The sequence below is a fragment of the Helianthus annuus genome, chromosome 14, assembly GCF_002127325.2.
Source record: "Helianthus annuus cultivar XRQ/B chromosome 14, HanXRQr2.0-SUNRISE, whole genome shotgun sequence".
Lineage (NCBI taxonomy): Eukaryota > Viridiplantae > Streptophyta > Magnoliopsida > Asterales > Asteraceae > Helianthus > Helianthus annuus.
The window spans coordinates 78,834,579-78,845,650 of record NC_035446.2 but is presented as its reverse complement, the minus strand read 5'-3'; positions in this window follow the sequence as shown (position 1 = coordinate 78,845,650).

The following is an 11,072-nucleotide window of genomic DNA, read 5'->3' as shown; positions in this document are numbered from 1 at the left end:
ATAAACCGTACGTAGGATACGTGTTATGCATGCACAAGAAATTGATTGTTATTTGTACTTTATTAGGACGTGCTTGAATTCTGATTATTAGAGTAACTAATCTAACCGAGCAGACCAAGGTGAGTTCACACACTTTCTAAGGCTTGGGATTCCCGGTGGTTGGGAATGGGTTAAAGAATTAAAACGGAACCTACATATCCTCCTTGGGTAGGATATGTATGGCCATCCTCCATAGGTAGGATGCCAATATTAATCTTGCGTATTCTCCTTGGGTAGAATACGTACGTTCGTCCTCCTTGGGTAGGACAACAACCTTAAAACTTACTAGACAAAACTCTATCATTAAGTCCCTCATTTTATATCGACTTAATCGCCGAGGCCGATGGCGAGCGGGTCATTAGTTAATAGCGCTATTAGGTTTAACAAACCTCACACCGTGCCGTTCGGACGGGCGTGTACTAATGGACTATGGAAAACTGTCAATGATGATAGACATTGACGTAGGGCACAACTATTGTTCGTCAGTTGTTGATTTCTTAACGGTCTAGTGGTTCACATGGGGAAGCCCCCACTGATTATGGATATGGTTTGGGTAATGAGGAAAGAACTGGTTAATCATACTTTCAACTATGGGGTAACCCCCACGGCGATTAAGCCAACGAAAGACAAACCATGTTTTCGGAAACAACTTAAAACTAAACAACCAACAGTGAACTCACTCAACTTTGTTGTTGACTCGTTGTTACATGCCTTACAGGTCGTTAGATGCTTATGGAGCTTGCACGAGGAGGAGGTCGTTGTGGGATATGGATTGTTATGTCCCGTACTTAACATTTAATCCTTATGAACTTATTAAACCTACGTTTTGGACTTTAAACTTATGAACTATGGAATGTATGTTTTGGACTTTCGTTTTATGCTTCCGCTGTTAACTTAAAGTCGGTTACCTCCTTTTGGTCACCAATTGTATTGTGGTTGGTTTTATTTACTTAATTACGTTGTTCAATATGATTGGTGGCTCAATCCTGGTCGCGTCACGCCTCCAAGCGGTGATACTCCGCATGGTGGATTTTGGGGGTGTGACAGAAGCTGGATATGGAGGTGATCAAGGTTCAATAACGGTTTAGGGCGAATCTTGTTAAATGTTTGAAAAAGAGCGGTAATGCGGTGTACAAGGAAATTTTTAGTGAAATTTGAATTATATTTTGTATTTCTAAAACTATCCCATGTATTTTTAAGTTATTTTATTTAAATATTGAATCAGTTTTCATTTCATTTTCATTAAATCCGAACAATTCAAAGTATTTTGATTAGTTAAACCACGTGTACACGCGGACTCTAACCTAGTATAACTAATAAACCAAAGTAGGAATTTTGTGGGTTTATGTATACCAAAACTCAATTCTCAATCTATCGTTACAAATTAAATTCCTTAAATGCCCCTTTACTTGTTCCTAATTAGTATTATCATAAAAGTTAAATCAAAATATATAAACATAAAAAAAATGTCATAATATCACATTTTGGTGAAATGTAACATTTTACGTTTCTTTATAAATTTTATTTTCACATTTTGTACCACAGATAATATACGCGTTTAACTGTTTGATTGGCGAAATATGACACTTTACCTTTCTTTTTAATTTTTATTTGTACATTTTGTACCATGTATAATATACGCGTTTAACCTCTTTGATTTTCTAACAATTTTTGTTTTCCTGTAATAAGTTTCGTTTATTAACCAAAAAAAAAAAGAAATGTGTGGTTGTTTTTACTTTTTTTTGAACGTTCTGGTGTAGATTTCTGTAAAAATAGAGATGTTCAAAATCTTGTATCTTTTTTTGTATCATAGGTTATAGCGAGTGATGTTACGGTAGCGATACCCCTATTCAATTCTATGTTATTTTGGACAAACCAAACCGATAGATAATGATCAAGCTCTAGTACGTTACGTGGGATTTACGATCACACCCATGCCACGAAGTGTCAGGGGAAAACTAGTTATATTGATAAGTTTTTCTAAAATAAATTGTGATGGTTTAAACCCCATTATAAATATTTAGATGAATCTTAGATTGCAAATAATAAGTGAGTCTAGTTGTTACCATTCTAACAAAAAAAATATTATATTACGTAATTAACTATCCCACTAAGGTTAAAGGTGGAAGAAAACTCATCTTTGTTTCCATGTACTAAAGTTCTCCCTAACATTATAACACATCAACACTACTATATGTGGGTTAATATATCTAATTAAATTAACTAATATATATATATATATATATATATATATATATATATATATATAACCAAAAGACCTCTTGGCCTCTGTTGTTGGCAGCAATTGATTAGGCCCAAAGGACCAGTGTCCATCCCAAGTTCTCTAAAGGGAGTAGTGGCCCTAAGTGAGAATTAGGGTAAAGTACTTCTTCATCAAGTTGGGTGATTTTTATAAATACATTAGCCAAGTTTAGGGTTAATGTATCAAGAGTGTTTATTGTACTAAGATTTTGAGCCTATTTTTCTTAGTGTAATAAAAAGTGAGTTCTCTTAAAATGTGTGTTTATTCTTTCAATTAATTAATCTATTGAGACTTGAATTGGTAACAGAGCCAGTGAACCCTAATTGATTAGAACAAAAGAGGAAGACAATCGTGAGGGAGAAGTTTGTAGCCACCACCGCAAAATGTCTCAAGCTGCAAGAAGATGGGGGATACCAATAATTAATGCGCCACCACCCAAAGGGAAGGAAACCGGACCTTCGGTTGTCTAGTGTCCGATGTTAACTTCTAGAATCTATTCGGTTTGGGTGATGAGAATGAAAATTGTCATGCGTCTAAACAAAGCCTGGGAAGCTATTGATCCAGGTAGTACTGATGTGGAAAAGAATGACCTAGCCATGGGTCTGATGTTCCAATCTATTCCTGAATCTTTTAGTTTAAAAGTACGTAGGAAATCAGGAGAACACAAAAGACATGTGTGAGTCTATCAAAACCCGTTATTTGGGTGCGGATCGAGTTAGAGAAGCAAAGCTCCGAACCTTGTCAACCATTTTTGACAAGTTGAAGATGAAAAAAAAAATGGAAACAGTGGATGACTTCATCGGTAAGTTGTTGGTGCACTACGTCTGTCGACTACGTCTTACATCGAGTCTAGTGGTGTATAGTGTAACAACTCTCATTAAAATTAATATTTAGAATGATAATTAGTCAATAAGGAAACCCTAATTGAGACACCCAAGTAATTCCGCACTAACCCTAAAATTTTCGGAACAATCGGAATCAGGATCAGGGCCCCTAAAACTCAGGGGTGGTAAACCCTAGTTGATAATTATCAACTAAATTCGTTGTCACAATTAAAATTTCAAATTTTGATGAATCAGCTAAGCTAGTCCCGAACTGAGCTAGTCTACATAAATAGACTGCACCCTTTACGGACCGTAAGGGTAGGTCCTTACGGACCGTAAGCTTACCGGTTCCTTTACGGACCGTAAGGGATCAAGCATACGGTCCGTAAGCGAGTCTCAAATTTCACTATAAATAGCCGACATTGGCATTCGAATTCTGAACTTAAAACGACGCATAAACTCTCTGTAGACGTCGAATTAGAGCAAATATATCACAATTAAACACACACCGCACTCGAATCGCTGCCGCAATCAGGGTATTAACTCAATCGCTGTTCAATTCTTTTCTTTCCGTCAAGCTTTTATAGCTCGGGATTTTACCCTCTAAATCCCTAAACTCTGCCCGTTATTAGGGTAATAACTCTAATCACTGGTACGATACTTTATCCGATCGATTATAACTATCCAACGATTGTCTAAGTGTTGCTCAAATTGAGTTATACTTTGTTATTCATTGTGATTTCAACTTGAATGTTTGAGTGTTGTCCAAACTCGGGCTATACTCTGTCGTTCGTTGTGAATCCGCTGAATTATTAAGTATTGCACTTGTAAATCGTTGTGAAGGTTTTATCTCGTGATTATCGTTAAAGTTAAATTGAGTTAATACACTAATACGAGTTCTTGTGTCTAGAAATTAGAACTCATAATCAGTAAGCTGTTAAACTAGTATATCAAACTTAGCAGTTAAGTTAACTTAGTAGATTAATTAATTAATTAAGTTTAGTATGATTAATTAATCAGTTAATCAATATTAATTAAGCTAAGCAAGATTAATTAAGCTAAGTAAGTTATTTAGTTAAATGGTTAAGTAAACTTAATAGTTAAGGAAACTTAATGGTTAAGTAAAACTTAATAGTTAAGCAAACTTAATAGTTAAGAAAAAAATTAAATAAATAAAAGTAAAACTTAATAACTAAGAAATCTTCCTAGCTAAGAAAGGCATACTTCTTACCTATAAATAGGAGCCTAGGATTTCATTTTCCTTTGCTAATTTCTTTCTTCTTCTCTCTATACGTTGGTGTTCTAACCCATAATCATTCAATCGCTATTACGATTCATTTTCCGACCGATCAATATATCCAATGGATGTTTAAGTGCCGCCCATATTAGGGTTATACTTTGTCGTTCGTCGTTAATTCGATGAATGTTTAAGTATCGCGCTTTGTCGTTCGTTGTGAGAATTTGATCTCGTGAGTTATCGTAAAAGCTGTATTGATCATTAACCCGGTTTTTGTGAAATTCGTTAAGGTTCGAATCTCATGACTACCGTTAAGGTTTGATTTGGGTTTTGCACCAATACGTATTCCATTCTGTTAAACCACCAAAAATACTCCCAACTACACCCTTACAATCAAACAAACTATTAAATCATCAGAAGATCCAGAATAATAAAGTGCATGCTTAATTATCGGAAGAAGTAGAATCAAGAAGTTTGTTAACTCAATCCTGCATGCTGATTAGTGAGTCATTCTCTTTTTATCAAATATTTTACAATACTCCAAATCATTTTTCAAAGTTATAATTACAGTGATTAAGTTTATGTAATCACCAAATTACAGCCGGTATGTGGGGTATTGTGCACAGTATTACTATTGTTTTAATCACATTAGGTGGGCGAGCCTAAAAGTAAGTGATATACGTCACTCATTGGGACAGCCAATGGTGATATGACCACAGTCACAGAGCTGGTCTGTGACAAATACCTATTCTTGATAATTGGTTGATAATAAACATATGTAAAAACCCTTAATACTGTGAATTATACCAAATGTGTCGTTTTCAGTAAAATGAATGAACTCACTCAGTATTTCCCGCTGACAAAACCTTTTTAAAACGCGTTTCAGGTAATTACAGTAGATTGGAGTAAGGATTGGATCCGGCACTAAAAGACTTCAAGAAGTGGCTTATTTTATTAATTAAATCAACTTAAGAAATATTGTTTTTGGATTATCCCGTATTAAAAGCTACCTTTGTAAAACATGGAATTTATTCCATCTATTTAAATAAAAATCCGGTGTTTCTAAACTCTGATATTTTCCTAACTCACGGTCCTGATGAAATTTCCGCTGCAATGTTTTTCAAAATCATCACCGGTACCACTGGACTGCTCGCGGCTTCCGATTCCGGCTAGGATGGGGTCGGGGGTCGTGACAGTAAAGGTGGTATCAGAGCTAAGCCACTGCTTTAAGCCTGTAAGTGTTGTGATAATAATACTTAAGCTTAAATAAAAGAGTTAGGAGATTACTATTAAATGGTAGCACAGCTGATAACAGTTAGACTTGAACATAAGAAAAGATGCCTTAGTATAAGCTAAGCCACTAGTTTACGCAATTAGGTGTTATAATACTACCTAAGTGAAATGGAGAATTAGAAACTTAATGTTATCTGATAGCACTTCGGATGATATTTAGACTTGAACTTAAGAATTTTGCCTTAAAATAAACTTTAAGGTAAATTACTTATATAAGTATAATGTAATGGATACTGGTATGTCATAAGAATGACGGTTAGCAGGCAATAGCACTTAATTGCTATTTATTCTTGCTTATTGATATTATTTGGTCTAGAATAAAATATGTTATGGGAATACAAATTTCCTTAATTCTGGATAAAAGCCCTAATAAAAGAGGCACTTTTAAAATTTTGAAAAGATACCATTTTTGGGAAATAGAAAATTTTCTCCGGCAAAACTGGGTATAGAGTAGCAGACTCTCCAGCTTGTCCGGATATACTGAAGTTACCTCTCCGGCGCGAACCGGGTAAGATGGGGTATATAAAATGTCAAACAAGTGACAAGATTTCCCTAAATAGTATCATGGCCTGATATCAGACTTGTTTTTGAAAATAAGAATCTGTTAAATACATTAACCTTATAAAGGGTATGTATATTACAGCATGTGAAATATATGATTATATAGATATGTATATCTATAAGAAATTCCAAAAGCCATAACAGTTGATAATTAAGAATCAAGCACAAGTATATGTGTCAATAATAAATCTAGATTCCTTTATCAAGAATCTCTTACCTATATCGATATCAAACATTATTTTGTTTGATCATCTATCTCGTAACTCGTGCAACAAAATAATACTGGAAACCCATTAAGTTGGGACATCATAAAAAATATAAGAATTACCAATGCGTTACCATAAATTATTAACGCCATAAATTATGAACGCAAGTAAGAAGCATGTAAAGTTGTGCTAATGCACAAGAAAACACATGAAACTTAAATTATATGTCCACAGACGTTAAAGTTTATCACACACAACTTCCAAGGCAAGACCTTTGAAAAATATAAATTAGGCACGATGACACCAATATTAATTCCGTCGGTAAAAGTACTACTAATCAAAAAGCGGCACTTTGCCACATGATCTTACAAACGATCACAATATCGCTGAGGTACGTTGGAACAATATTTCACAACCATTGGTGCACAGTCTAATTATAGTCATAATTATTGGCACTACAAAAGAAGTTATCTACCTTTGCAAATCCCCTATTTCATTTCATTTCATTCGACATTCCTTGGTAATATCACTTAACAAAGGTTATCACACGAGATTCCAGATAAAGTTCTTATATTTCTTTCATTAAAATTCTAACCTTTGTGAATAGACTTTGGCCTTGCTACTTCCCCTAATGGTTACCATACCATAAGGATTTCTTTCATGGTAGCGAATATTGATCTGTTTCATTTCTTGATAAATCCACACGTTACACATGCACTGGTTGTTGCGCGTGTGGTTCGTATGAAGACCACTGGAGGGCTTCATTCTAACCTGTTGTTTTATCAAAAGTTCAAATCTCGTTTTGCTATACTTGATCTTTGCATTATAAACCACGTTTTACAAAGCGATAACTCTTTAATATCGAATCAATGAATTTCTTGAAAAACTCGATTTTCTTTTTGAAGGGTATACATGGTTTCTGTTGTGATCATGTCCGAACTTCCTTATTAAAACTCGTTTTATCCAAACCCAATTAACTTGCTCGTAATACGTATTCAATTCGAAGTCCCATATGATGGATTGAAACCATCATATTCGAAATAGTCCCAACAAGCACTTCAATTCTCTTGAACCATAACATGCTTGTTTAGTCTTCAAATTCATCAAATCATTTCTTTGATCACGATCACTTTGTGATGACATTTTCACAAATTTGAAGATTGCGCTAATCTAGGATTTAATTATTTATTTATTTATTTATATTGAATCCGCTTTATTGATTTATTTTATAAAAGCAATCTTAACACAATTATGTGCTAAGATAATGATCCACCATTTCATGTCCTAATTCCGTAGTCCTTACAACCTCAATCGAGCCTTTCGTGATATTTCCTACTTTATCATCATTGATCGAAAAACATTATATAAATTTAATTGATTATATATGGAAACTTACAATATAATATTCCTATATTTAAAATTCTTGTTAAACCATTAAGGTAAAGAATTTATATTTTTACGTATAAAATTTTATACTCTCATTTAAGTTTATGCATTTTTGGCAATTAATATTAATATTATTAGTATTATTATTTCAGATACTAGAGTTATTATCAAGGGCATGTATTGAATAGCCTAGCCTTAGTTAGGCATGGACTGGCCACCTATGCTTAAACAAGGCAGCACTACCCAATATCCAACCATGATAATAACTATTTAATATATATAAATTAAGTCATCATACTTATTTAATAAATTTCAATTATATGTAAAAATATTTTCTATATAAAAATATTTTCTATATATTGAAATATATATATATATATATATATATATATATATATATATATATATATATACTTCGTACTGTAAAGAGAAAACATATTTTCATAAAACAAATAAAGGGATGAATAAAATTATCTAAATAATCGTCTAAATATTCATAAACAAGACATGTTATAAATAAAAATTTTTATCTTGGTTAATATTTCACAACTATTAAATACTTAGAAATATTCTTTTATAATAATATATATATATATATGGTAAAATATCAAATGTCACTTACGCCAACCAACATTTAAGTATGCTTGATATTAAAATAAACATTTATGATTTAAAATACCCTAATCTTATAGTAAACATACTTGATTTTAAAAATAATAATCATGAGTTCTACGATATTGGGTAAACCTATTTATAAAATATATATCATTATTATTACGGGTTTTGATATTTTAAACCTATCTATATTTATTTATTATGACATAAAAGGAAGAGGTATTTAGTAAACTAAAATATCACCTCTCTTTAAATCAAACATTTGGATTAAAAATCATCTAAATACAATTATGTATTAAGACAAAAATACACTAACTTTATTATCTTTTCATATATTCTTACAAATCACCCATCTCAGCACATTGATTTTCTCATATCATAATTCAATATTTGACAAAACATTTTCATTTTAAACCAGTCAATCTTAAAGTCTTCCTTAGGTACCAATCAAGGTAAGTTTTCTTCTGACAAAGAATTTTTACTAATTCCAAAAAGTTCTTCACATTCATTCTAAGAATCTATAGATCATATATCTTTTGGCTTAAACACAATCACCTTGGAAACTATATCGTTTCATCGGAATGTCTCATCTTTTGAAATATCTAGATTCGCTTCCTTGAAACTCCCAAATTCGAAAACAATGAATTTATTCGGTCATCATTGAATCATTACAAACGCTTTGTAGCGTCCGAATAGATTTATAGCCTGTGCTAAACCCTATTTATACGTCGTTCGTTTGATTTGTCATTTTCTTGGTACCATTATGTACTCAGATTACGATACACTAAATTCTATTGACCAGTACCATCTAAGTAAACGATATTGATTTTCGGATAATCATTAACAAATCATTTTCCATACTCCCATTCACAAATAGATATTTATCAATTCAGAATCTCCCTCAATTGATCAAAGTAAATTCATTTCGAATATTGAATCCAATTGTTCCTATAAATCATTTTTTTTATTTTCATACCCCTCAAAATATCTTTTGATTCCATTCCACGATACATTGTTTCTCTTAATTAGAAGAAGAAACATAACCCAAGAAAATATCATAGTCCAAATATCGAGGACGAGATTTTATTAAGGTGGGGAGGATGTAACAACTCTCATTAAAATTAATATTTAGAATGATAATTAGTCAATAAGGAAACCCTAATTGAGACACCCAAGTAATTCCGCACTAACCCTAAAATTTTCGGAACAATCGGAATCAGGATCAGGGCCCCAAAAACTCAGGGGTGGTAAACCCTAGTTGATAATTATCAACTAAATTCGTTGTCACAATTAAAATTTCAAATTTTGATGAATCAGCTAAGCTAGTCCCGAACTGAGCTAGTCTACATAAATAGACTGCACCCTTTACGGACCGTAAGGGTAGGTCCTTACGGGCCGTAAGCTTACCGGTTCCTTTACGGACCGTAAGGGATCAAGCATACGGTCGTAAGCGAGTCTCAAATTTCACCATAAATAGCCGACATTGGCATTTGAATTCTGAACTTAAAACGATGCATAAACTCTCTGTAGATGTCGAATTAGAGCAAATATATCACAATTAAACACACACCGCACTCGAATCGCTGCCGCAATCAGGGTATTAACTCAATCGCTGTTCAATTCTTTTCTTTCCGTCAAGCTTTTATAGCTCGGGATTTTACCCTCTAAATCCCTAAACTCTGCCCGTTATTAGGGTAATAACTCTAATCACTGGTACGATACTTTATCCGATCGATTATAACTATCCAACGATTGTCTAAGTGTTGCTCAAATTGAGTTATACTTTGTTATTCATTGTGATTTCAACTTGAATGTTTGAGTGTTGTCCAAACTCGGGCTATACTCTGTCGTTCGTTGTGAATCCGCTGAATTATTAAGTATTGCACTTGTAAATCGTTGTGAAGGTTTTATCTCGTGATTATCGTTAAAGTTAAATTGAGTTAATACACTAATACGAGTTCTTGTGTCTAGAAATTAGAACTCATAATCAGTAAGCTGTTAAACTAGTATATCAAACTTAGCAGTTAAGTTAACTGAGTAGATTAATTAATTAATTAAGTTTAGTATGATTAATTAATCAGTTAATCAATATTAATTAAGCTAAGCAAGATTAATTAAGCTAAGTAAGTTATTTAGTTAAATGGTTAAGTAAACTTAATAGTTAAGGAAACTTAATGGTTAAGTAAAACTTAATAGTTAAGCAAACTTAATAGTTAAGAAAAAAATTAAATAAATAAAAGTAAAACTTAATAACTAAGAAATCTTCCTAGCTAAGAAAGGCATACTTCTTACCTATAAATAGGAGCCTAGGATTTCATTTTCCTTTGCTAATTTCTTTCTTCTTCTCTCTATACGTTGGTGTTCTAACCCATAATCATTCAATCGCTATTACGATTCATTTTCCGACCGATCAATATATCCAATGGATGTTTAAGTGCCGCCCATATTAGGGTTATACTTTGTCGTTCGTCGTTAATTCGATGAATGTTTAAGTATCGCGCTTTGTCGTTCGTTGTGAGAATTTGATCTCGTGAGTTATCGTAAAAGCTGTATTGATCATTAACCCGGTTTTTGTGAAATTCGTTAAGGTTCGAATCTCATGACTACCGTTAAGGTTTGATTTGGGTTTTGCACCAATACGTATTCCA